This window comes from Urocampus carinirostris, chromosome 12, assembly GCF_059441175.1.
Source record: "Urocampus carinirostris isolate Australia breed hairy pipefish chromosome 12, RoL_Ucar_1.0, whole genome shotgun sequence".
Classification (NCBI taxonomy): Eukaryota; Metazoa; Chordata; class Actinopteri; order Syngnathiformes; family Syngnathidae; genus Urocampus; species Urocampus carinirostris.
This window is the reverse complement of record NC_142360.1, coordinates 1,999,930-2,027,904: the sequence shown is the minus strand read 5'-3', so window position 1 is coordinate 2,027,904 and position 27,975 is coordinate 1,999,930. Positions and strand designations below refer to the sequence as shown.

General features: G+C 40.6%; 1 protein-coding gene across 3 annotated transcripts in view; it reads right to left on the bottom strand.

Annotated features, from left to right (window-relative positions):
- The window catches only part of pex5la (peroxisomal biogenesis factor 5-like a), a 238,467-nt gene that overhangs the window by 121,787 nt on the left and 88,705 nt on the right, over nucleotides 1-27,975 (bottom strand). The gene's annotated exons all lie outside the window — the stretch shown is intronic.

The following is a 27,975-nucleotide window of genomic DNA, read 5'->3' as shown; positions in this document are numbered from 1 at the left end:
TAGATTGCTAACTTTTAATGTGTACAGTACTAGAACATATTTACTCACCCTCATTTTCTGACAGTAATTATGGGCTGAACAAACAAGATCATCTTGTGATCAGTAAAGTAACAAGCCCAGGGTTCGTCAACCTATTTTGTGGCCAAAGTCAAGCACTTTATAAGGACCTTCAAATTTATTTTTCAAATTTCTTCAGTACGATTAAAAGTAAAAATCTAATGTGAATCATGTATTTTGCAAAGCCACAAATATATCTATGATTTACACATGCGATTTAAAATCTAAAGTGTGCATTTATTAAGACATTTCATTTATAGATCTTGATTCAATCGCCAACATATCTGGTTTTGAGACAAATATCTCCCCGTATTGGTGTTGGGTAAAAATGACGGTAATATGTAGCTTACACTTTCAGCTGCCAGAAGTTTTTCCCGTTACAATTTACCACTGTTAAACGCTACCTTAATTTTTTACATGGCCCATTACAAATGTCCACAATTGATGGATAATATTTGCAATCATTCAAATTTCATAGATCCCTGTAGCATGATTAGGTGTACATGCACCTGTACTCTTGGGCACAACCCGTGGGGGGCGATAAAGCTTCATAGAACAATGCCATACAAAACTTATTTCAGCTGCCGTTATTGATGAGGGAAGGAGAAATAAAATGGCGAAGCAACCAGCGAGAAGTGTCAGCGTCATTGATATGCAGATTTTTTTTTTTTTTGGTACTTCATTTAATGAGTGGTCTATCGATTCAGAATGCAGTGAGACATGGCAACAAATGCAAGCATTTACAAGCACTATACCAAAATTTCAAGCACTTTTTAAACCTTGAAAACACAACATTGAAATCCAAGCATTTTCAAGGATTTAGAGCACCTTTACACACCCAGTAAGGCATGATTTTCCGTTTGAAAATGCGAGATTCCAGTTTTTCACCATGACTTGCAAGCTACTGATGACTACAGTGTCATCAGCTGAACTCACTGCACAACAAGCACAAATTCACCACGGACGGAAAAATTCTGGATTTTGGATAAATACTAGAACAACTAGAGATGCACAGAATTTTTAACACAGATTATTTTTTTGTCAAAAATGAGCAAAAGTGTATTTTTAGTTTTATCTAAAATAGCACAGTAATGAATAATATAAACAAATTAGAGTTTTTGAAGGAACGGAGTTGTGATGAAGTCACTTATAAAATGAGGCGATTGGGGATTGCAGTTCATTTTAGGTGGAAGAAACGCGAAAAAAGAGACGCTAGGGTTGAATATCATATTATAAAAAAAGAATTATATGGTAGCCCTTTGAGACTCTTTGTGATTAAGGGCTTTACCAGGCATGAGCAAACTACGGCCCGCGGGCCATATACGGCCCGTTGGTCTTTTTAATCTGGCCCGCCAAACATCTCCCAGTTATATAACAAAATATACCGGCAAACCTTGTTCATTTACTTTCCCCTGTAATGCCCACATTTCCCCAATAGATGGCGCGCTTGAGTATTTGCCCCCTTTTCTTCGCGCTAAAGCTTTTACCAGAAGAAGCACTCTCCTTCTCGGTTTCCGTGGTAAAGCTTTCTCCCTTCTAAAAACAAACATGAGTTTATCAAAGAAAAGAAAAGTTGACAGTGAGTGCCGAGTGTTTAAAACAGAATGGACAACAAAATGTTTTTTTAAAGAAAATAAAAAGGAAGGCTGTGTGCTTGATATCTCAAGAAAGTTTTTTAAGGAGTACAATATTATATAGCCGTCACTTTGCTACGAAGCATTCCAATTATGCCAGCAAGCTGTCGTCGCAAGAACGTGGAGCTACAGCTGAGAGAATGGCAGCCAATTTACTGTCCCAGCAAAAAAAATTTCACCGACAAACAGCGCTTCAGGAGTCAACTACTAAGGGATGCTTTTTGCTGGCATTCAAGTTAGCAGCAGCTAATAAGCAAGCCTTTCTCCGAAAGTGAGTTTTTGAAAGACTGCATGGTGGAGACTGCAGGTGTTCTGTGTCCGGAAAGTCGAGGCAATTTTAAAAAAAATAAGTTTGTCACGTCGAACTGTGACTCGCTGTGTGGAACTAATTGATGAACATATAGCTAGCCAGCTAAACAAAAAGGCAGAGTTCTTTTAGTTACAGTGGGACCTCGCTACTTCGCGGTTCCACGTTCGCGGGTTCAGAGCTTCGCGGGTCTTAAAAAATAAATAAAAAAATAAAAAAAATATAATAATAATAATGAAAAATATTACATTAAAATTAGAAATTACATTATTTTACAAAATTTGAAAACAAAATATTCAATTAGAATTAGTAATTGCATCATTTTACAAAATTTTAAAACACAAAGAAATGCACGTATACGCTAAGCGTCACGGCCATAAACGCAAGCTGATTGGCCAGCACTCGCTGTGCAGTCATTCATCGTTATTACCTCATCGTACTGCACAGGTCTTTTTATCAACTACACTTAAAATAATTTATTGTAAGAGGTATGTTAAATTTTGTTTTATTGTTTGACTGGTTGATTGTTTAACAAGAATCTCTCTCGCTCTCTCTCTCCTTCTCTCTCTCTCTCTCTCTCTAACCGTATTCCATATAATAATAATAATAATAATAATAATTTCCTTGTATTGTCATTCTGTGTAACAATGTACACAGAACGAAATGTCGATTGCACCTGACCCGTTGTAGCGAGCCGATGCAGCCGCAGCCAACAGAGGGCGCCGCCGACCACTTTTTAAGTCTTAGGAATGACTCGGCCGGGGCGCGAACCCGAACCTCCCAGTCTCAAATGGTGTACTGGATACAGGGGGGTAAAGGTTTTTTTTGTTTTTGTTTTTTTTAAGCATTTTTGAAGGGGCGTCGCTACTTCGCGGATTTTCACTTTCAAATTTTAGAACTCATTGTGGCCCTCGAATCAAAAAGTTTGCCCACCCCTGGACTATACAAATAAAAATGACTTGAAATGACTTGACAAACAAATCATTGCCTGTCCAATAGAAAACAATTATCTAAAATTGCTAAATAAACTGTGTACTATAGATGCACATTTTTTTTCTACCTGTTACCAATGAAATCCCGCTTCTGGAGACTGATACTGCTAACAATTCATTCATTTTTTTACTGAACGCTGTAACGCTGACATATAGATATTGCACAAAGTCCATATGACTTTGAGTTTACTCATAACATACTATCCCTTCATATCTTTATTACGTGTTTATTCCTGGAGTGCCATGTCTTATCTTATTGCAAACAATATTTACTACGTTGTCAATGACAATTAACACAAATCTATTTCCAAACATTGATCGGATCATTCACAGCTGCTGAAGAAACCTCATTTTTTTTTCTAGGGTGCTAGGTATTTAAGAACTATTAGGGATTCCTGCTATAGGACATTTTAAACAGAAGTGTTGTCCCTGTCTGCTGAGCAAACTAAATGGCCATTAGAGGTCGGTGTCTCAACTGAACATCTGTGACTCTCAAGGCTACAGTGCCTGTAGAGGCATCACCTCGCTTCGGTCATGTTCAAAGTCACTGCGATCAAAAAAGTTGAGGCGGAAATTTGTGGAAAACAAACATACAAAATCAATGTCAAAACTTGTGCAGTTATGCAAGGTGGCCTTGGCACCGATTGCACTTCACCTACACAAAACTTAGGTGAACAATACGGTGTGGCTGCAGTTAGCGGAATGGAGTGCGAAGTGGATCAAGGAAGCAAGGTTTTGGGTGTTCTGAGGAGAGTGATGAGAAAACAAGAGTATGAGTATGGATGTTAAGGGAGAACTGTACAAGAGCTTGATTGTGCCAACTGTGTTGTATGGTGCAGAAACTTGGACCCTGAACGCATATTTGAGAAGGAAATTAAATGTTTTTGAGATGAAGTGTTTGAGGAGTATGTTAGGAGTGACAAGATTGGATAGATTGAGAAATGAAATTGTGAGAGAAAGAACTGGAGTAGTAATGGAACTGAGCAAGTGTGTGTATAAGAGAATACTCGGTTGATTTGGACACATGGAGAGAATGGATGAGGAGCGAATGTTGAAGAGGATCTACAGAGCAGAAGTAAATGAAAGGAGCCCAAGAGGAAGGCCGCGATTGACGTGGATGGATGGTGTTATGAGTGCACTAGAGGAAAGAGGTCTAAATGTAATGGAAGTAGAGCTTGAGTGGAGAGGTGTTGTTAAAGGATATTGGGATGTTTAGATGCGTTCTAAGGGATGAGCAGGGCACCTTTATGATGCAGCAGGGGTAAACCAATGAAAGGTGTCGGAACCCGCTGTTGAACAGAAGAGTGTGTGTGTCACCCTGGCCCAAGTGACATGGCCGCTTTCTTCTGTCCCGCTTCATTTGGAGGGACGAAAGCATGACCAACTTGGGTGCCGAGGTGCTTAACTTGTTTGGGTGTTAGGGTTGGCCATGGTCAATTTTATTGTGTTTTTTGCTACTTTTTCTTTTCTTTGTTTTTGTGTATGCAGGGATCAGAATGGAGATTTTCATTTTCAGCTGAAATAGCCAGGGTCCAGGAATAAAGCAGAACGAGTTGGACCAGAAGAAAGTCAAATAGCCCAAAATGACTGATTTGAGTACAGGAAGCATCGAGGACCCCAAGTGAACCCCACTGGATGACTTGGACTTTTTATTTTTATTTTTCGGTGGCAGGTTGGGGTTCAAAAACAGCGGAAATCCGCGGATCCGCGGAAAATTCTGATCCCTGTGTATGGGTATGTCTTGCTGTCGGTCACCCCTCTCGAGAAATATGACCAGGGTAGACAGATAAGAACAATACGGTAGCCTTTAAAGTCCTCCAACATTTATCTTTGATATCTTGAGATACGAGATGATATCATTCTGTGACTGCGTTCTTAACAAAAAAACAGACACTTCACGTATCATGTTTGCAATTGAAATACAGATATTTTTTTCAGACATTTTGGTAGTCAAAAAGACTGTATATGCTCGCATAAAGTTTAGAACTATAAAATGTCAAATGTAAATCAAACCGTTATCTTATATGGGCATACAACAAAATGAACAAAAAATAGCGTAAGATAGACACAGTCTCCTAATAGCAGAGTCACGGCTGTGTCATGTTCTAAAGCTCCCTGCTCAATTGATTTTGTGAGGGACCACATATATAATTATGATCTAGTGCGTTTTATTGCCTTTTTTGCCAATTAAAAAAATATATTCTTCTTAAAATTTTCCTTGCTAGTATAAGGAGAATGAAAAAAAAACATATACTTACCATCATTGATAAATATAAAAATGTCGGGTTGAAAACAAGTCTACATGAAAGAGAATTTCTATCCATCCATCTACCCTGGTCATAACTCTCGAGAGGGTTGACCGACAGCAAGTCAAACATACACAATAACAAAAAAAAAGAAAAAAGGAAAAAAGTAGCAAAAAACACAAAGAAATGTGACCATAAGCACCTCGGCACCCAAGTTGTAAGAGACAGCAAAGAGAATTTGGATTTGAAAAATATATCTACTTGGCTGCAAGCTTTGTTGATAGGGACCGCATTGCATTTTATTGTAATTTTGTGTGTTTTATTGCATTTTCATCAGCGTATAATTCCACTTACTGATACAGTGTTGGGAATAATGCCTTTGGGAATAATGCCGTTATAAATAACGCCGTTACCTAACGGCGTTATTTTTACAGTAACAGGGTAATCCTCGACTTGACCAGTTGACAGATTTGTACGCCTGCTTCACTGGACAATAACAGTGGTCGAGGATCTTATCACCACGGGTTGGGCATGTGACTTATTGTTTATAGTTTGGTAGTACGCAACAAAGATTGGCCTGGTTGAAATCACCTAATACTATAGATAGGGTGTTGGGATCCTTGTTCTCGTACTTGGATTGCTAATCCTTTTAGTGCGACATCGACGTCGGCCCTCGGGTGGATATACAGGACTGTCTCAGAAAATTAGAATATTGTGATAAAGTTCTTTATTTTCTGTAATGCAATTAAAAAAACAAAAATGTCATACATTCTGGATTCATTACACATCAACTGAACTATTTCAAGCCTTTTATTATTTGAATATTGCCGATTTTGGCTTACAGCTGAAAAAAACTCAAAAATCCTATCTCAAAATATTAGAACACTTCCTCAAACCAAGTAAAAAAATAATTTTATAATAGCAAAACTAAATCAAACATTTGAAAATGTCCATTGATGCACTCAGTACTTGGTTGGGAATCCTTTTGCACGGATTACTGCATCAATCCGGCGTGGCATGGAGGCAATCAGCCTGTGGCATTGCTGAGGTGTTATTGATGCCCAGGATGCTTCGATAGCGGCCTTCAGCTCATTTGCATTTGTTAGTCTGGTGTCTTTCATCTTCTTCTTAACTATACCCCACAAATTCTCGATGGGGTTCAGGTCAGGGGAATTAGCAGGCCAATCAAGGACAGTGATGCCATGGTCAGTGCACCAGTTACTGGTGGTTTTGGCACTGTGGGCAGGTGCCAGATCATGCTGGAAAATGAAATCCTCATCTCCATAGAGCTTTTCAGCAGATGGAAGCATGTAGTGCTCTAAAATCTCTTGGTACACAGTTGAATTTACTCTGGACTTGATGAAACACAGTGGACCAACACCAGCAGCTGACATGGCTCCCCAAACCATTGCTGACTGTGGGAACTTCACACTGGATTTCAAGCAACTTGGATTTTGCTCCTCTCCAGCCTTTCTCCAGACTCTGGCGCCTTGACTTCCAAATGAAATGCAAAACTTGCTTTCGTCTGAAAAGAGGACTTTGGACCACTCTGCAACTGTCCAGTGCTTCTTCTCCATAGCCCAAGTCAGACGCTTCTTCCCTTGTCTTGAGTTCAGAAGTGGCTTGACCATGGGAATACGGCTATTGTAGCCCATTTCCCGGACACGTCTGTGAACTGTGACTTTTGATACCTGGACTTCAGCTTCAGCCCACTGTCTTTGAAGCTCCCCCAAATTCTGGAAGCGGCTCTCCTTCACAATTTTGTTAAGGCTGCGGTCATCTCTCTTGGTTGTGCAGCGTTTCCGGCCACATTTTTCCCTTCCAACAGACTTTTTGTGGATATGCTTTGAAACTGCACTCTGTGAACAGCCTGCTCTTTGAGAAATTTCTTTTTGTTTCTTACCCTCCTGATGGAGGGTATCAATGATGGTCCTCTGGACAGCAGTCAGATCAGCAGTCTTCCCCATACTTGTGATTTAGTTTACTGAACCAAGCTGAGTGTTTTTAAGGCTCAGGAAACCCTCGCAAGGTGTTTCGAGTTAATGAGATGATTCAGGTGATTAGTTGAATAGCCTACTTGTATACTTTTTCATGATATTCTAATATTTTGAGATAGGATTTTTGAGTTTTCTTAAGCTGTAAGCCAAATTCAGCAATATTAAAATAATTAAAGGCTTGAAATAGTTCAGTTGATGTGTAATGAATCCAGAATGTATGACATTTTTGTTTTTTTAATTGCATTACAGAAAATAAAGAACTTTATCACAATATTCTAATTTTCTGAGACAGTCCTGTATACTGCGGTGAGGGTCACTGAAATCACGAGGAAGATAGAAAGGCCTGCATTTAATGGTCATGTATTCCGAATCAGCAGAACATCCACTGGATATAATCCGAGGATCCGAACACCAGCTGTTCGTTCACCAAAAAACACACTCCGCCTCCTCGGGATTTACCTGTGATATCTGTGTCCCGATCTTGACGGAAAATCGTAAATCCCAGCGGCTAGATTTAGGAATCAGGATGTGATGGTTTTAGCCAAGTTTCAGAAAAACAAAGAACGTTACAATCACGGAAATCTTTCTGGGTATGTATCCTCATAAACAACTCATCAGTTTTGTTATAAAGTCTCTGAACGTTAGCAAGCACTATACTAGGAATAGGAGTACGTCCATTTCTTCTTCTGGCTTTCACCAATAATCCCCCTCTTCTTCCCCGTTTACGGGTTCGAACCCGATGACTCTTGTTCCTAATTTCAGCATTAAAATTGTCAATATCCGATAAAAGTGGGGGTTAAAAGGCGTAATATCCACAGGGCGTAGTAACCGTAGTTCCTCTCTAGAATATTGCACGGTAGAGTAGGTTGTAGAGATAAAGAAAAGCGATAAAATGAAGAAAATTATGAGAGCTCGACGTGACGTGTCACCTTCAATCAGCGCCGGGACAGCGCGACATGACGTCGTCACTGCGCGACTAACACATACAACTTCTAACAGATATAGTTACTGTTGCTGGTAAGTAGTTACTCTAACTATAGAGCAACTCAGATACTTTTTGGAAAAGGTAGTCCATCCATTCATTATCTGCACCACTTATCCTCAGTGGGGTCGCGGAGTGTTGGAGCCCATCCCAGCTATCATCGGGCAGCTATCACAGAGACAGACAACTCACTCGCTCATTTACACCTAGGGAAAATTTGGACCGGCCAATTTACCTGACATGCATGTTTTTGGAATGTGGGAGGAAACCGAGTGCCCAAGCAAGCACGAGGAGAACATGCAAACTCCACACAGGAAGGTTTGATCTCATAACCTCAGAAATGTGCCGCACACGCGCTAACCACTGCGCCGCCGTGCTGCCCGGAAGAAGTCGTGAGTAACTATGATGAAATACTCTTTTAAAGTAACGTGTTTAACAAAACTGATCAATATAAAAAACAATTCCACAGAAAAAGATTTCGGCTTTGAAAAAATATTAACCGCTTTTATCCTTTTTTCCCCTGTAAGTTCTCTTTTTATGTTTTTATCAAGGATGAGAAAATGCTGATATCAGAGATCGTTACTTATGACAATAACTGATATTTGCATTGGCTGCATTCCTAAACAGGGTAAACAGCAATTCCAAGAAATATATTTTTCCCTAATTTAGGGGAAATATATTTTATAGTTTCCTTTAATTGGTGTAATTACAAAAGGATTAAATTCAACGAGCATAGAAAACACATCATTTAACAATTTTGTTTTTTTTCTAATCTATTGAAAAAAAAAAAACAATCAAATTAATTTAGGGTTTGTGAATTGACGTTAGATGGACAAAATCTGGTGGACAAAATGAGACTCCTGGGTTTCAACACCCCCCTGCGGAACTGGCTGCTGGACTTCCTCTGTGACAGACCCCAATCAGTGCGGATAGGTCAGAACAGTTCAGATGTTATCTACCTCAGCACGGGCTCCCCCCAAGGCTGCGTCCTAAGCCCCTTGCTGTTCACCTTGATGACACACGACTGCGTCCCTAGGTCCGCCACAAACCACATCGTGAAGTATGCTGACGACACAACAGTGGTGGGCCTCATCAGGGATGACAACGACCTGGCCTACAGAGAGGAGGTGGAGCAGTTGGTGGGCTGGTGCAGGGACAACAGCCTGGTCCTGAATGTCGACAAAACTAAAGAGATCATTGTCGACTTTAGGAAAAACCAGCCCAACCATGCCCCACTTTGCATCAACAACAAGGCTGTGGAGGTTGTCAGCAGTATCAAGTTCCTAGGGGTGCACATTACAAACAAACTCACCTGGTCCGTAAACACTGCATCACTGGTTAAGAGGGCACAGCAGCGCCTGTACTTCCTGCGGAGGATGAGGAGAGCCCACCTGCCCCCACCCTCCCTCATTACATTCTACAGGGGCACCATAGAGAGTATCCTGACCAGCTGTATCTCTGTGTGGTGTGGAGGCTGCAGCGCTACCGACTGGGGTAGTGTGAGGAGGGTAACGAGGACAGCAGAGAAAATAATCGGGACTACACTTCCCTCCATTCAGGACATTGGCCAGAAGCACTGCCTATCCCATGCTAAATACATTACCGGGGACCCCTCTCACCCCCATCATGGACTGTTCACTCTGCTAGCCTCTGGGAAGAGGTACTGCAGTGTGCGGTGCAGGACCACCAGGCTCCGCAATAGTCTAGTCCCCCTGGCCATTAGACTGTTAAATGGTCAATCTAACATATAGTTAACTTAAATCTAAACGGCTGCTAATCTGACTTTTGCACTACTGGCAGTTTTTTTTATAGCTTGCCACTCCTTGCACATTGCTCTCTGCACTATTGTAATTACAGCGTTATTGTTACAGTGTTAATGTTACTGTGTACCTGACTTGTTAACCTGACTGCCCATTTTGCGCATCTGGTTAGCTACTCTTCTTGCACTATCGGCACTATGGTAAAATACTATACGTAGCCAAAATACAATACAACATTATTTATATCTGTACATTCAAGGAAACTGTGGGGGTCAGATGCATCGACATTTCGTTCTGTATACACGTGTACTAGAATGACAATAAAGTAGATCTGAATCTGAATCTGAATCTGAATTGATATTTTAAACGCCAGGATGGTTGACTTTTAAAATAGGGTTCAATTTCATTGAGTTTTTTTGCTAACCAGTCTCAAAAATTGTATGGAATATCCCTCCTAAAAATAAATCTGATGTGGGTTAAAAAAGCCAAATAAAAAGAGTCGCCGACTCAACTTAGCAATTACGCTCTGACTGTACGACTCTGATGCAGTATTGCAACCAATAATCGACTTCCAGCAGGGCTTAGGCATAAGGCTTGCTGATATTTATAAATGTTGTGTTAGTTTTACTGCAGTCACTTCATTTTCCACTGAAAACCCAGTAATGAGATGTCATGTTTTTCTCACTTCCACAGTGCGACATTTCCTGCCACTATATCGCCTTTCATGGACCTTATTTGGAGAAGCTTGGCCACACGCATAATGTGTGAGTGAGAATTACAACCCGACCTGGTGTTGAGGGGCAATAAAATGAGAATTTAAAATTAAAGCATTTTTCGCGGTTTTGGTCCCTGTTAACCGCGATAACCGAGGGATTACTGTACTCTAAAACGGGCTCGACTACTCATCTTTGCTACCTAATATTCAAAAATAACTAGACATAAATGAACAAAAAATTCAACAAAGAAGATAAAGGAAATGTTGCACCATAAAGTATGTTACGCTGAAATAAAACATTAAAGGAAGACAGCACAGAATATGATCGAAGTGGTTCTAACAACAACAAAAATCCCAAATCCAACCAGTTCTAATGGAAAGGAAGAGATCACACAAGAAACCTGAACGTGAGTGTCATTCATGACGATGCAACCATGTAATTATACGTGCCCACTAATTCGTAGTAACTGTACAAAAATGTGATTGCAAGAAAACGCAGGATATGTTGGGTCGCTAACTAGTGCTCACTGAACAAAACGTGAAAGAAAAGACAACACAGGATCTAGTCTGACACGTTGATAGCAATAATGGGAGCGCTATAACTATAAGACTATAAAATACCAAATATACCATATAAAAGGCATGATTGCAATGATCAATCAGGAGAGGCATAGTGAACAAAAATAACAAAAAAATGGAAGGAACAAGATTCTGGGTATGTTGGAACACAAACTAGTTAACACTGAGGACATAAGGAACATACTCACATGTGGATAGAACAACTCCACAATGTTCAAAACAACAACCGGCCGGAAGAAAACATGATAGATGACACACACAACCTTCCTTGACAGAACAGCAAGGAGACTGCCATGAGGACAAGACCATGAAATATAATGCTGTGACGCTAACTAGCTCTAACTAGACCAAATGTGAAAGATAACGGGCAACATGTTAGAACAGTTATTAACTGGAACTGAACTTTGATCGCTTTGATTCAGATTTATGTTGATTCTTTTCAGATGTCTTTGAAATTGAATTTTCTTGGACATTGAGTGGGAAAAAAATATAAATATATGTTACGTTTTTGGGGTGGTCCCGGTTAAGCGAAGCAGGAACTGAGGCAGGTGTTCTCAAAATAAGGATGGTATTTCATAACATAACCGGGAAACAAAGTAAGTAAGACAAAACCAGAAATGAAGATGCAAGGAACACAATAACAAACAGACAAGGGATGTCAAAACAAATAGCATGCCAAATCAAAATCAAACCTGAAAATGTCGAAACCAAAAAACAAAGACCAAACTGGAAATGGAGATGCAAGGAACAAAGTAACAAACAAACAAGGGGTCACAAAACAAATCACATTACCAAACAAAATCAAACCCTACAATGTCCAAACCAGAAACAAAGACCGAAATGGAAAAACTATGACCAGGCGCAGTGTGCTATCTGAGCACCATTAAGTTTTTGTATATTTAGGGGCAGGTGTGTGGAAATTGGGCTCAGGTGTGTCTTGCTCAACACCCGCTTGGCGCACTGCTGTACCAGATGCCCAAAATAAAATAACAATTCCATGGGTTTATAAATCCATATTTGGTTATATCTAGGTTAATAAATTCGGACTTGATTTATCAATTTCTTTTAATTTAATAATTGACCTAAATGTTGTGGACCCGTCGACTCCCCACGATGAATCATGTAGCAGTGACTCACCAAATAATGAATCCCGTCCACTGTAGTGATGACCCAGAAATAAAAAAATAAATGAAATAGCAGTCGCAGCTTAACCAGGAAACGCATTCCCAAATCCATAACTAGAAATTAATCGGGTTCCGCGCTGTGTTTCAAATTTAATCCTTCTCTGCTTTTTTGGCGCCTTAGGCGCATGATTGCACCCATTAATTGCAAGGACTGCGGCACCGTACTTATCTTCAGGTGTCCAGCGTGTTTGCCTGTCAGGCAGCTCTCATGTTGTACTCCAGGCAACACCTGCTTTGCACAGAAAGGCTTTAGTGCCATTCTATCTGCAGAGTTTTTGTTTTTTTACAATGATAAGGCTATTTCTAGGCCGCTTCATTAGTTAATCTGTCGTATTCATGGCGGGTATATTTTTCGATTTCACTTACTCATTAGTAAGATTTTTGTGGTTATTTGCTTGTATACTAGCAATTAAACCTTGACCATTAATGCAATTTATCCCGATTCATTCTCTATGACAAACCAAAAGCTGTTTCATAGATGCAATAATTATAAAGCGAGGTGTAATTGCACAAAGAAAATTAACCCGATTTGTTCATCTTGTTTAAGGGTTATACAAGTATCGATACTTAAAAAGACAAACATGATGCTAATCTTTCATTATACTGAATACCCCAAAACAGTAGTAGTTGGACATTTTTACTAATATTTTATTATTAGCCATTACCTAAATAACTCAGCGAGTGTTTCTTTGCTAGTATTCATCAGCAGTTGGTAGCTTTGTTGACAACAGGGGTCGCCAACTTTTTTGAGGATGAGAGGTAGTTTTTTGTTGCTGATTAGTGCAAAGGGCTACCAGTTTGATACACGATTGATAAGCTATTTTGGTCAATCTGAACAATCTGGGTGTAAATATTTTTGAGACAAATCTATCCCCATATATAGTAAAATATATATATATATTTGAACACCCAGCTAGTTTATTTGTATGATATAGCTGCAAAATAATATTTGAACACCAGAGGAATTGAATATTAATATTTGGTACAGTAGCCTTTGTTTGCTCTGACAGAGGTCAAATGTTTCCTGTAGTCTTTCACTAGGTTTGCACACACTGCAGGAGGGATCTTGGCCCACTTCTCCACACAGATCTTCTCAAGATCAGTCAGGCAGGTTTCTGGGCTGTCGCTGAGATACGCGGAGTTTGAGCTCCCTCCAAAGATTTTCGATTGGGTTCAGGTCTGGAGACTGGCTGGGCCATGCTACAACCTTGATATGCTTCCTTCTGAGCCACTCCCTGGTTTTCCTGGCTGTGTGATTTAGGTCGTTGTCGTGTTGGAAGACCTAGCCATGACCCATCTTCAATACTTTGACTGAGGGAAGGGGGTTGTTCCCCAAAATCTCACAATACACGGCCCCAGTCATCCTCTCTTAAAATGCCGTGCATTTGCCCTGTCCCATGTGCAGAAAAACATCCCCAAAGCATGGTGCTACCACCCCCATGCTTCACCGTAGGGATGGTGTTCTTCAAATTGTACTCATCATTCTTCTTCCTCCAAACACGCTTAGTGGAAATATGACCAAAGATTTCTATTTCTGTCTCATCCAACCAAAAAAACTTTTTCCCATGACTCCTCTGTATCATCCAAATGGTCATAGGCTGTAAGGTTCAACCCAACACTTGTAACAAAAACCTGCATACAAAAGAAGACACAGAGAATTGTGTATGGTTTTCTTGCAATGAAAGTGAACGGAAAACTGCTTTGGTTACAGTCCTCCAACTCACTTCAAAGCAGTCTTCCCTCTCCTGGCCTTTCATTTAGAAAAGGAACGCCCTGGTTACGATGTGATTTCAACACTAAGGGTTTAGGGGTTGGTTGAAGGTTGAATTTCCAGTTGAAACCAGTTTTTATACAACAACTTGTTATTTGAAATGAGACTGATTAACTCTCTTTACGCTATATTCAGGAAAAGATCCTTGGCCTTCGGGTCAAACCGTCATGTTTAGCTTCTTCCATTTTCTAATGATGACTCCAACAGTAGACCTTTTTTTACTAAGCTGCTTGACAATTGCTCCACAGCCCTTTCCAACCTTTTGAAGGTGTACAATTTTGTCTTTGGTGTCTTTGGACAGCTCTTTGGTCTTCGCCATGTTACAGGTTAAAGTTTTACTGATTGTATGGGATGGACAGGTGTCTTTTTGCAGGTAATGACCTCAAACAGGTGAATCTAAATTGATGATGATACATGGAGTGCAGATGGACTTCTAATGGGCGGTCTAACAGGTCTTTCACGGTCAGAATTTTAGATGATACACATGTGTTTAAATAATTATTGGCAGCTTTATTATACAAATACATTGTTAAAAAATCATGCATTGTGATTTCTGGATTTTTCTTTTTAGTCTATCACTCTCACAGTAGACATAAGACTATAATAGATGAAAATTTCAGACCCCACCATGTTTTCTAAGTACAGAAAAAGATAATAGCAAAATAGCAGGGTGTTCAAATACTTATTTTTTTCACTGTGGGTGTTAGGTAAAAATAACAGAAAATATGTAGTTTACATTTTCAGTTGCAGAAACTTTAATTGTTCGCATAGGCCATAATAGACGTCCATAGTTGATAAGTAATCCTTGCACTAAAAGACATTTCATAGTGCCCTGTTTAGGTCTAGCATTCACATGTCCTCTTCAGTCAGGGGGTAATAACGCTTGTATGACAATGGCACACAAAAATGCAAGCTGCCGTTAATCACGAGAGAAGAAATGCAAACCACCAGAGAGCAGTGTCCGTGGCATTTTTAAGCAGACTTATTGTGAAAAATAGCAGCAATTTTAAAGACATTCAAGCATGTCACCCCAAATTTTAAGCACTATTTAATCCTTGAAGACAAAAATATACAATTCAAGCACTTTCAAAGATTTCAGGCACCCGTACGAACCATGTAAATATGTGGTATTTTCACACAACTCTGTTCACATATATCCGTGTGGATTCCCCTGTGGATGGCTGAAACACACCAGGGAATATAAAACACTGTCCACTTCTTATGAAAAGTTAACCCAAAATCACTGAGAATTCAAAAAGCATGTCAATTTCCACTTCTACTGGACACTCGCTTTTGAAGCCACTGGTATCCCGCATCATGTTTCACGCATGAATATGGATGCAAAAACAACAAAAACGGTAGATTACCGAAAGGAAGTGTCAACATCAATGTTAAATCGTACCGGCCCTGCCTGCCGTTTTACCCCTTTCAGTTTTGCTAATGAGTTTTTATTAATTAAGTTGTTATTTGCTGGGATTTTGCTGACGTTTCTGGCGTGCTTACTTTGCTCAAATAGCGTGGCATGATTCATTTTTAACTATGAGCGTGTCTGAGTCATGTGTATCCCAAGTTACAGAATCAGTGTCTGGTGAGCAGTTGGCTAAGTATGGACGCTTTCAATTTAGCGAGGTGTAAACAACTGTTTATGTTGGAGTCCATTTGGCTTTTATTTGTTTCGTTTGTCTCTGGTCTCTAATTGTGACTAGTGAGTAGTGGCATTATTGACGTGCGCAGGAGAGCATTAGCACACTCTGAATGCTTAATGAGGTGTTGTTGCCCTTTCAACGGCCTCTCCTCTCTTTGGCTTCCTCACAGGCTGTATGGAGCCTCTCGAGACTTCCGCGCCATTAGATAACAAGGCACCAAATAAACGCCCGAATTTTCCTTTTCCTTCTTTTTATGGGTGAAATTGCAGGAGTAAAAAGGTGTTTGTTTCAAGGTAAACATGTCGTCACGTTCGAAATGTACACCACTGTTTAACAGTTTGGGGTCACCTGGGGAATAGCTGTATTTTTTTGGGGAAAAGCACTGTTTCTTTCAAATGAAGATAACATGAAATTAATCAAAAATATATGCCATACACTACTAACATGGTAAATGACTATAACAGCTGCAAATGGCTGCTTTTTAATACTTAATCTACAAAAATGTTTAGAGGCCCATTTCCAGGAAAAAGCACTCCAGTGTTTTTATTAAAGCTGCATCTAACACCTATTTTAATAGTCGACTATTGAAAGGATTTGATCATTCTTGATTTTTTTTCCTTAATTCAACATGAAGTTGATTTAATTATTGGAAAATAGTTAATACCAAAATAATTAAAAAGTGATATTTTGATTTGGACGCAAATATCTGTTCTGTAGTGTACTTTGATGCATGGTAAAATTTTGTCAGATGCCCTCCATTGAGGAAATGGGACACACTAGCTGAAAATAACAGAAAGCTTTTTGACTCCGCTCAAATCGACAGGAAGGACACTTTATTCCCGGTCAAAATTATGTTGTCGCCAAAGAACAATTGGTCCTATGATTGTTCCCTTGAGAAAATGAATTCCTGACTTTATTACATGTTTATCCTGAAGTGCCATGTCCAAGGTACATATACCTTTTGCTATGGCCAATTTCAAGCACTTTTTAAGGACATTCAAAGACAATTTTCCAATTTCTCCAGTACAATTTAAAGAAGAAATTTGGTGTGACTCTTGTATGCAATTTACATATGCGAACTTTATCCTTGTGTGTGAATGTATCAAGACATGATTTTTGTATCTACAGTAAATCGTGAACATATTTGTGTATATTAACAAAACATGTGCAAATATTTTTGAGACAAATCTCTCCCCACATGTTTGGTAAACATTAGAGTAATATGTAATTTTTCAGTTGCAGGAAGTTCTTCTCATAAAATTTACCACTGGGAAACACTACCTAAATTAATTTGTAAAGCCCATAATAAATGTCGATAATTGATATCCTTGCATTAATGCACTTTTCATAGCGCCTTGTTTAGGTGTAGCATGCAGCTGTCTTTTTGGGCGCGACTTGTAGGAGGTGATGACGCTTCTTAGGACAATGCCATAACAACTAATGCCATCTGCTATTAGTCATTGGGAAAACAAGAAATACAAAGGCAAAGCGAAGCAGTGTCTGCGTCATATAGTATATATACAGACTTGTGGCAACAGTTTCAAGCATTTACAAGCTCTTCACCCACAATTCATTTCAATCCTTGAAAACACAACATTAAAATTGAATCATTCCAAGGATTTCAAGCAGCCGTACAAACCCAAATAAGTCGCAAGTTATATATTTTCACAATTCTGCGCTCTTGTTTAGGGTGATGACAGACCTCGGGAATAGAATAGAATAGAATATACCTTTATTATCATTGTTACAAAATAGGTTAACCACCTGTGACCACAAAATTGGGCATGACACTCCAGGTTCACACATTCACAGTGAGGTATCTGTATCTGAGCCGGATTGTCCTTCTTTTAATGAACACTTAGCGCTTGTAATCAATAACAACAAGGACAATTCTTATTTCAATTCAGTTGCAGACAATTCTAATTTTAATTAGGTTGCAAGGTCTGTAATTGCCTATTTATCCTTATAATATTGTATGTATTCTCTCTTCAAATTCTCTATATTACATCTTTTACCCTAGAGTCCCATGTCTAATCTTGTTGCATACTGTCACTCCCGGAACAGGCGGTGGACCCAAATACGTAAAGTTTCACACAATGCTTTATTAAGGGATAGGGGAAGACGGGGACTGGAGTGAAGACAGTGATCTGGTGCTCGCAGGACAGGTGGAACAGGAAACCCCTGCGGGCGATGACAGATGGCGAGGCGGAGAGGCGGGGCCGGAGAGCCGAGCGTGATCTTGGACCGAAGAAGTCGGGGAGCCGGAACCGGAGAACGAATCGTGATCGCGGATCGGAAAAAGTCAGGCAGCCAGGACGGGAGAACGGAGCTTGGTCGGAGATTGGAAGCAAGTCGGGCAGCTGGGGAGGGAGACAGAGCGTGGTTGGAGATCGGAACAAGTTGGCCCGCCGGGACAGGAGACGGAGCATGGTCGGGCATTGACACAGGAAACGGAATCAGGCAAGATACGGGTAGCCGGGACAGGAGAACTGAACTTGGATCGGGGATCGAATAAGTAACCAAAATATGGCAGGATACGGGTAGCCAGGACAGGAGAACGGAGCTTGGATCGGGGAGCCATACAGGAAACAGTTCGGGATCAAAACGGGAGCCAGAGTCAAAAGTGCTTCCCTTGCATGCATTGAGGTTTGCTGACTGACTGACCAGGAGTGTAGGAGAATGACGTGCTTAAATAGGAGGGGGACTAATTAGGGAACAAGTAGCAGCTGGGGCTAAAAGGGTGAGCGCAGGTGACAAATCATGAGAGCATACAATGTTTCACAATGTTGAAATCAATGACAACAAAGACAATTCTAATTCTCTGTATCTTTATTTCTGAGAGTAGTGCTCTTTGTTCTTGGGAGTTTACATTTAGTTTTTTACGTGGGTTTTCATCATAAAATACCTCATCAGTGAACTTACATGACTTCATGAGTTTCCAGATTAAGGATTTCTTAGCGACGTACAGCCAAAACAAGGTCTGTTGGTGTGACACTGACTGTAAACTTTACTAAAAACTGTGCCCTATATATACTGGAGAGGAGCATTGATTAACAGCGCTACATTTGCTTTGCTATTGTTGACATACCAGAATCAAAACAGCAGAAATGCAAATGAAATTTGCATGAGTAAACTCTTATCTCCAAGCCATATGTAATCTGGAAAAGGGCCATATGTAGCCCGTGAGCCATATCTTCTTAACCCCTTTTTTAAAGAGTTCTAGATAATTACACACATGTGTGTAAAAAATAGAGACATCTGTGCTCAGTTCAAACCCTGGTTGGGGGACTTTAGTGGTAGGAGGTATGTCAGACCCTAACAAAATACACACCATTTCAGTGGGCATGGCTTTAAGGGAAAACTATGACGGCCTGGCACACAAAAATAAAAAAATCCAACAAAGCTAATGAACAGCTATGAACACCAAGGCGGAGGTCTCTCTCTGCTTCCACTCCACTTCTCCTTTGCTCACTCGTCACCCCGTGACAGAACAAAAGCCTTGGCTCGGCTCCCGTGGCCAATTTCTTCCCCGCCTTTTACCTTCCCATTAAAGAAAGACGGCACGGAAGATCTCTCGTGCAGCCAGCCCGAGTTATTACTTACACTATAGCTGCGATGCTCGCACTTGGCCTGCAGCCGCTAATGATAAGGGATGGCGGCAAAAGCAAGGAGATCTTCTCAGAGCACCAGGCAAGTGTAACCTGATTACTAGTGACTTGCTACCAAAAACAGCATCCTGGTGTCTCTTGTGCACAACGATACGATTGTGCTTGGTTAGCAGCCGTGGCAAATGACTGTTTTTTTTTTTTTTTTACTTTCCTCGTTTTGATTTAATCACCCTGCCACACCGAGGGAAGCGTAGCTGGCCTCCTTTCGATTGCGGATACATTAGGTACAGTGTGCTGCCGGAAATTATAACTGCCAAGTGGACAGCACTCGTCATTTAAAGCCCCAGTGTATTATATAGCAAACCCTAGTGGCGTGTTTTAACACAAGACTATGGATTCAAATGATAAGCAAAAACACATGTACTCACTCATGATGACAATTTTTTAAAGTCGTAGTAAGACGATATTTATTACACAACTTGATGTGTCACTTGAAGAAGCAGTAATATTTCTTCTACCGTTTTCTTCTCTAGCCACTCATTTCAACCCCTTGGGTGCAGGCTATAGCTCGACACTAGCCTCTAAAGTTATCGTTAGCTTCTACTGCTTTTTCCTTCATTGTCACTCACCTTTCACAGCTGGTTATGCAAGCGAACGTCAAAAGTGTCCTGGGATTCAGGCATATGGCAAGTGTTTCTCTAGCCTCTCATAATAGGCATCTGGTACTTTTTTCCACTGTTTCCGTCTCTAGCTACTCATCCACGCCCCTTGGTTGCAGATTATGACTCGCCATTGGGCGCTAAAATTATTGTTAGCTGCTCCTACTTCTTCCACCAGTGTCACTTGCCTTCAACAGCCGGTCAAGCAAGTGACCATCAAAAGGTCCTGTGATTCAGGCTTGTGGCAATTGTTTCTACTGTTTTCTTCTCTAGCCTCTTGTAACAGCCCCTTAGCTGCAGGCTATGGCTGCACACTAGCCACTGTTTTTGTTGACTGCTCCTATTTCGTCCTTCAGTGTAACTCGCTTTCCACAGCTGGTCATCGAGGCAAATGTCGAAAAGTCTCGTGATTAGGGCTGCAAAAACTGATGAAGTAGATAGATAGATGGATAGATACTTTATTCATCCCCATAGGGAAATTCACACTTCCAGCAGTTTATCTTGTTGTTTATTAACAGATTAACATGACGCCCTCGGGGTGCTTGTAGTTTAGCGGAGTGGATGACGTCACACGCTAGTCCAAATGTTCGACGTCGGTGCGGCAGATGGAAATCTTTGTGCCCAGGGATACACCGCCTCGGGTTAGCGAGTCGACCTCCTCTCCGGTTCGCGCAGGCTTTCGTGTCTCTGTCTAACAGCGCTGAAGCCTGTTAGCTCCGGGTAGCCCAGGTCCAGGTAACTCCGGGTGGCTCCACGTTAGCATCCGGGATGCAAGACGTAAGCCACGTTTCCGTGAAACACAGCAACTGCACTCACTGTGCGCTTTGATGTTTTTCACCAGCACAGACAGTTTGTCGGGCTTGTTTGGTAGAGAACTTCACATTTACCATGATTACGGACGGCACCGAAGATTTATAACGCCGCTAGCCGCTTAGCTAGCTCAGGCTCTTCATCCACGATGGGCCCCCTCATCATGCCGGCACGAGAACTCTTCAGGGCAAGGAGTTGATTCCTCGAATAAACGCATTTTTGTGCGTTAAAACCCATGTCCATAGGATAGAAAGTAATCCAAAGTGTAGTTGTCAAACGGGACGAAAAACACCGAAGATAGAAGCAGACAAGAAAACAATAAATCACAAAAAGTGAGAGATAACAGGGGAGCTGCTGGAAAAGGCTGCCGCACGGCATATATAGCATACATTTGAATGTATTTTTGTTTATTGTTAAGCTATTTGGAAAACATTTGGATTTTTTTTTAACATTTTATATGACAGAATTATCACTTTTTTAGTCCAAAACTTAAAATATTTTACTAAAGAGGAGGAAATTAAAATTAGTTTTTTTTTAAATCAGATTCAGCGATTAATTGAACAAATAATTGATCGATTCATCCATCCATCGATTTTCTGTGCCACTCATCCTCACTGGAGCCCATCCCAGCTGACTTCAGGCAGTGGGCAGGGGACACCCTGAATTGGTTGCCAGCCAGTAGTAGGGAACAACGGGGGCAGACAACTCACTCACTCATTTACACCTAAGGATAATTTGGAGCGGCCAATTAACCTGACCTGCATGTTTTTGGAATGTGGGAGGAAACCCACGCAAGTGCAAAGAGAACAAGCAAACTCCGCATAGGGAGGATGCAGAAGCTGAAAAATGAGCCCTGGACCTGCGCACTGTGGGGCTGCGCACCAACCACCCATTCAGCGTGCCGCCCGATCGATTCACCGATAAAGAAAATAATCCTTGCAGCCCTACTCGTGATCCAGACATCCCCCACTTTTTCTCCGGTTTTGTTCTCTAGCTACTCATGTTAGCCACTTGGCTGCTGGCTCTGGCTCGCCGCTAGCTGCCATTCTTATTGTTACCTGCTCCTGCTTCGTCTTTCAGTGTCAATTGCCTTACACAGCTGCTAACGGAAGCACACGTCGCTGTGATTAATTTCCTGACACTTAACAAATTTCATCTTGCCTGTTTTGTAGCTTCTCCCGATAGCAGCTAGGGTTAGCCACTCACACAAGCTTACAGTGGCTCTGACAAACTCCAGCTATGGGCTCTTTTCAGCTGCATCCAGCTTGCTTGGTCTATTTGTTGTTCACACCAGCTTTGATCTATTTTGGCTTGCTCAAATTCATCTCCGCTCATGCTAGAAAATGTAGAAGTATGGTTCCAAGTGGTATCCTTTGGCTTTGTTAGCGTGTCTTTTTCGAATGCACTCGCTTTAGCTCCATCCGTAACCTATAGATGCTATTTCACACAGTCACTCTAAACAATAGACCTTATTATGCAAGCCTCAAAGCGCCTTTTATACTTTGAATGCATACCTAAAAAAATCCACTCTATAATGTTCTGGTTTGTTTGGTCTCAAGTGTCCTGTGGTCTTAAAATAGATTGTGGTCTATTTATGGATAGGGGCAATCGACTTTTAGATAAGCAGGAGACCAAACAAAATTTGATGTCACTCTTTAGTTTCGACAGATGAAAATAGACATCAATAGATGTTTTATTTGGGGAAATCTTTGTGTCACAAGACTCTGACACACACCATGATACAGCAAGTAATCAGGTTCCCAGACTGCAGCCTTCGAGGCTTGCATTTTCCTTAGATGACTCGAACCAATTAAAAGCTTTTAAAACATCAGCATCTAAGAAAACAACAAAGCAGGATCAGCAATATATATATATATATATATATATATATATATATATATATATATATATATATATATATATATATATATATATATATACTGAACCCCTTATGCCCCCAATAAGCAGGTTAGCGCCTTACATGGCTGCAAGGCCGCTATTGGGAAATGTGGAGCACATTGTAAAGCGCTTTGGGAAGTCATTGACTTGAAAACCGCTATATAAATGCAGATCATTTCATTTCATTTCATATATGTAAATATATATATATATATACATTTATATGTATATATAAGTTTATGTACATATACAAACATACATATATACATATACATACGTTTACACATACACATACATACATATACATATATATACATATATACACATATACATACACATATATACATATATATCTATATATATACATACACATATTTACATATATATCTATATATACATATATATATACATATACATATATATACATATATACACATAGACATACACATATATATATGTATATATACACACATATATATATATATATATATATATATATATATATATATATACACATATACATATATATGTACATATACATATATCTCATCTCATCTCATTAGCCGTACCGCTTATCCTCATTAGGGTCGCGGGGGGGCTGGAGCCCATCCCAGCCATCTTCGGGCAGTGGGCAGGGGACACCCTGAACTGGTTGCCAGCCAATCGCAGGGCACACGGGGACAGACAACTCATTCGCTCATTCACACCTAGGGACAATCTGGACCGGCCAATTCACCTGAAATGCATGTTTTTGGAATGTGGGAGGAAACCGGAGTGCCCGGAGGAAACCCACGCAAGCACGGGGAGAACATACAAACTCCGCACAGAAAGTCTGGAGCTGGATTTGAACCCACGACAGGTTCCCATGACATGAACTGTGCCGCACAAGCGCTAACCACTGCGCCGCCGTGCTGCCCATATACATATATATATATATATATATATATATATATATATATATATATACACATATGTACATATATATACATTTATACACACACACACATATATATATATATATATATATATATACCGTATTTTCCGCACTATAAGACGCACCTAAAAGTCTTAATTTTTTACAAAAGCTGACCATGCGCCTTATAATATAGTGCGCCTTATCTATGGCTCAATATTATATCGCAAGGTCTCGCAACTTACGCAACAGCCGCCGACTCGATTTTCCCCCGAACGTGGAGTAGTCCGCGGTGTATGCTGGGATTTATATATCGGCGTTTCATTGGCTAACCAATGTGTCAATCATCATTTGAATCGATCGCTATTGGCTAAGGTTATTCGGAGTCTCGGATAGGCTAGAGGGCCGAAACAAACCCTGCAATTGGCCGAAAAAGATGTGTCAATCATCCGTTAAATCGATCGCTATTGGCTGAAGTTAATCGGAGCCTCGGGTTGGCTAGAGGGCCGAAACAAACCCTGCAATTGGCCGAAAAAGATCACTGAATAGCAAGCTTGCTAAACTACGCCATAAAGAAACATGTTTCATTAGTCTGTATTTGTAAATATTTTACTCTCCTGGATTTACTACACTCACGGTTGTAAGAAGACCATGATTGCGTATCATTATTGAACGTGAGAACTTAGGTGAGCTATGTGGCTTTATATTTTCCCGGTATCTTGTTTTAGAACGATCTTGATGTTGCTGTGATGAGTTGAGTGAATTAAACTCAATTCCAAGTGTTTATTGTCATATGCACAGTAAAGTTGCGAGCGAAAAAGAAAATAGAAACTAAGGAATGGTTGGTTTTTCTTGAATCCCAAGACTTTAACCTTCCGAATGATATTTGAAATGATGCATTTGAGTGACATCGTACGGACACCGCATCCGCACGTGTCTACGACACGTATTTGCTTCTTTGCAAGCTTTGGGAATGTTAAGGGGGTAATCAGTTTGACTGAATCATCTGACTGTTTTGTCGACGTTCCCATTGTAGCGCCTTATAATCCGGTGCGCCTTATCTATGGAAGATATAGGACCAAAAACTATTTTTTGGGGGTGCGCCCTATAACCCGGTGCGCCCTATAGTGCGGAAAATACGGTACACACATATATATATATATATATATATATATATATATACATATACGTACATATACACATACATATACATGTGCATATATATATATATATATATATATATATATGTATGCCCACTGCCCGATGATTGCTGGAATGGGCTCCACCACTCCCACGACCCTAATGAGGATAAGCGGTGCAGCTAATAAGATGGGAGATGAGATTAAATGTATATATATATATATATATATATATATATATATATATTATTATTACATACACTTCTAATCAGTGCAACTTCTGCACTCACCCGAACAGTGACTGTAGCCTTTAACCAGGAGAAGATGTCGTCAGGGGGTGTCCAACAGTCACTGGGCGTTTCGACCCTTAACCACAACGCCCTCGAGTTGGCGGGCCGGCAGTGATGGCCAGTCACTGCCCATCTTCCCCTGGTCCCCATCTAAACTCCTCTCTCCTACTCCAGAGCCAACAAGAGGCTCTCTCCGCGGCTTCCCCCACCCTTTTGGCAGCTGCCTTCCTCTCCCTTCCACTTATTCCCAGAGATGTTAATGTGTCCCATACAGACTGTGCTGGGAAGCCCCTGCACCCGACCTCCACTGGGAATAGCCAGGTCTGCCATCCCTTGTCCCTGCACTATTGGACCAGGTCTTAATATTTGGTGTTTTTCCTTTCATGGGCTTCGCTGCATTCTTCTTCCCATGGTACAGTTAGCTCAATCAGGATGATTTTCTTAGCCTCTTCTGACCAAATCACAATGTCTGGCTTTAAGGAAGTTTGGACTACCTGGGGAAAGTGTAATTTCCTTCCCAGGTCTACCCTCATCTCCCACGCTGGTGCTGTTTGCAGGAGGCTCTTTTTGGTCTTCTTGGAGGATGCTGGTTTCTCCCCTTCCCTGACGAACTGGATGGAATGTGTTGAACCGGGTTGAGGTTGGTGCTTCTTCCGCCTTTCCTGCTCCAAGATGTAAGCCAATGCACCGAGGACCTCGTCATGGCGCCAGCGGTATCTGCCCTGGCCAAGAGCAATCTGGCATCCTGCCAGAATATGCGCCAGTGTCCCTCTCCCACCACATACCCTGCACGTTGGGTGCTCCCTCAACCCCCACCTGTACAGGTTGGTTGGTGTTGGAAGAGTATCGTACACTGACCGGAGCAAGAAAGAGATCCGGAACTGTTCCAACCTCCAGAGATCTGGCCAGGTGATCCTTCGCTTTGGTAGGTCCCACTTTGTCCAGGCTCCTTGGACTCGAAGCTCCATCTCCCAGGACCACCTGCCTTCCTCCTCCAGTTGACGGACCTCGCCCTACACTTGGCCACCTTGAACTCTTCCACTATCGAAGACAGGGGAAACTGCAGCTGCCCCGACCTAAAGTAAAGCCCTAATGATGTGAAGCTTGGTGGAACACCAAGCCACCTGCGGAGATGTTTATTTGCCCTCCTCTCTAGTTCTTATATATATATATATATACATATATATATACACACCGTATTTTCCGCACTATAAGGCGCACCCCGAAAAAATAGTTTTTGGTCCTATTTTTGACATACATAAGACGCACCGGATTATAAGGCGCTACAATGGGAACGTCGACAAAACAGTCAGATAGTTCAGTCCAACTTATTACCCCCTTAACATTCCGAAAGCTTGCAAAGACGCAAATACGTGTCGAGAACACGTGCGGATGCGGTGTCCGTACGATGTCACTCAAATGCATCGTTCCATCATTCGGAAGGTTAGTCTTGGGATTATAGAAATGCCAACCATTCCTTAATATCTATTTTCTTTTTCGCTCGCAACTTTACTGTGCATATGACAATAAACACTTGGAATTGAGTTTAATTTAAAAATAGACACTCCATTCCATCCATTATCTGCACCGCTTATCACAGAAACATTGAGTTCAGTCTGAAACAAGATACAGGGACAATATAAAATCCGGAGTAGCTCACCGAAGTTGTTGTGTTCATAATAATGTGCAGCCAATGTCTTCTTATATCCGTGAGGGTAGTAAATCCAGGAGAATACAATATTTACAAATACAGAATAGAAAAAAATGCTTTCTCTATGCCGTCAGCCACATGCTATACACATTCATCTTTTTCGGCCAATTGCGGCTTTGTTTCGCCGTTTAAGCCAATGCCAGCCTGTAAATGATAAAAAGAATCCGCCCCTTGACCTCCGAATAACTTTAGCCAATAGTGATTGATTCAACTGATGATTGACACATCTTTTGCGGCCAATTGCAGGCTTTGTTTGCCGTTAAAGCCAATGCCAGCCTGTAAATGATTAAAAAGGATCCGCCCCTTGACCTCCAAATAACTTTAGCCAATAGTGATCGATTCAAATGATGATTGACACATTGATTAGCCAATGAAACGCCGGTAAATAAATCCCAGCATACACCGCGTACTACTTGGTGTTCGGGGGAAAATCTAGTCGGCGGCTGCAAGTTAGTTGGAAAACTTTGCAATTTTAAAATTGATCCATAAATAAGGCGCACTGTATTATAAGGCGCATGGTCAGCTTTTGAAAAAAATAAAGGCTTTTAGGTGCGCCTTATAGTGCGGAAAATACGGTACACACATATACATATATATGTACACATATATATATATATATATATATATATATATATATATATATATATATATATATATATATATATATATATATATATATACACACATATACATATATATGTACACATATATATATATATATATATATATATATATATATATACATACACACACATGTATATACATATATATACCTCATCATTCCACCATTCACTTCCTTTCCTAATACCGCAACCAACTTCTATTGCACTACTCAACACTGCCTGTTTATACCACTTCCATTCAATTTCCACACTCTCAATTTCTCTTCTACAAATCCGTTCATACTCTTCCCATATCCTCTCTTTAAACTCTCTTTCATTTTCTGCCTTATTCAACTCTGACATTTTGACCTCTTCCCTCACACTCTTCTTATAACTAGCCCTCCACGATCCATCTATTTTCAGTTTTCCTTCCACATAAAAATGATCAGACATACCACTCATTTCACCTCTGTA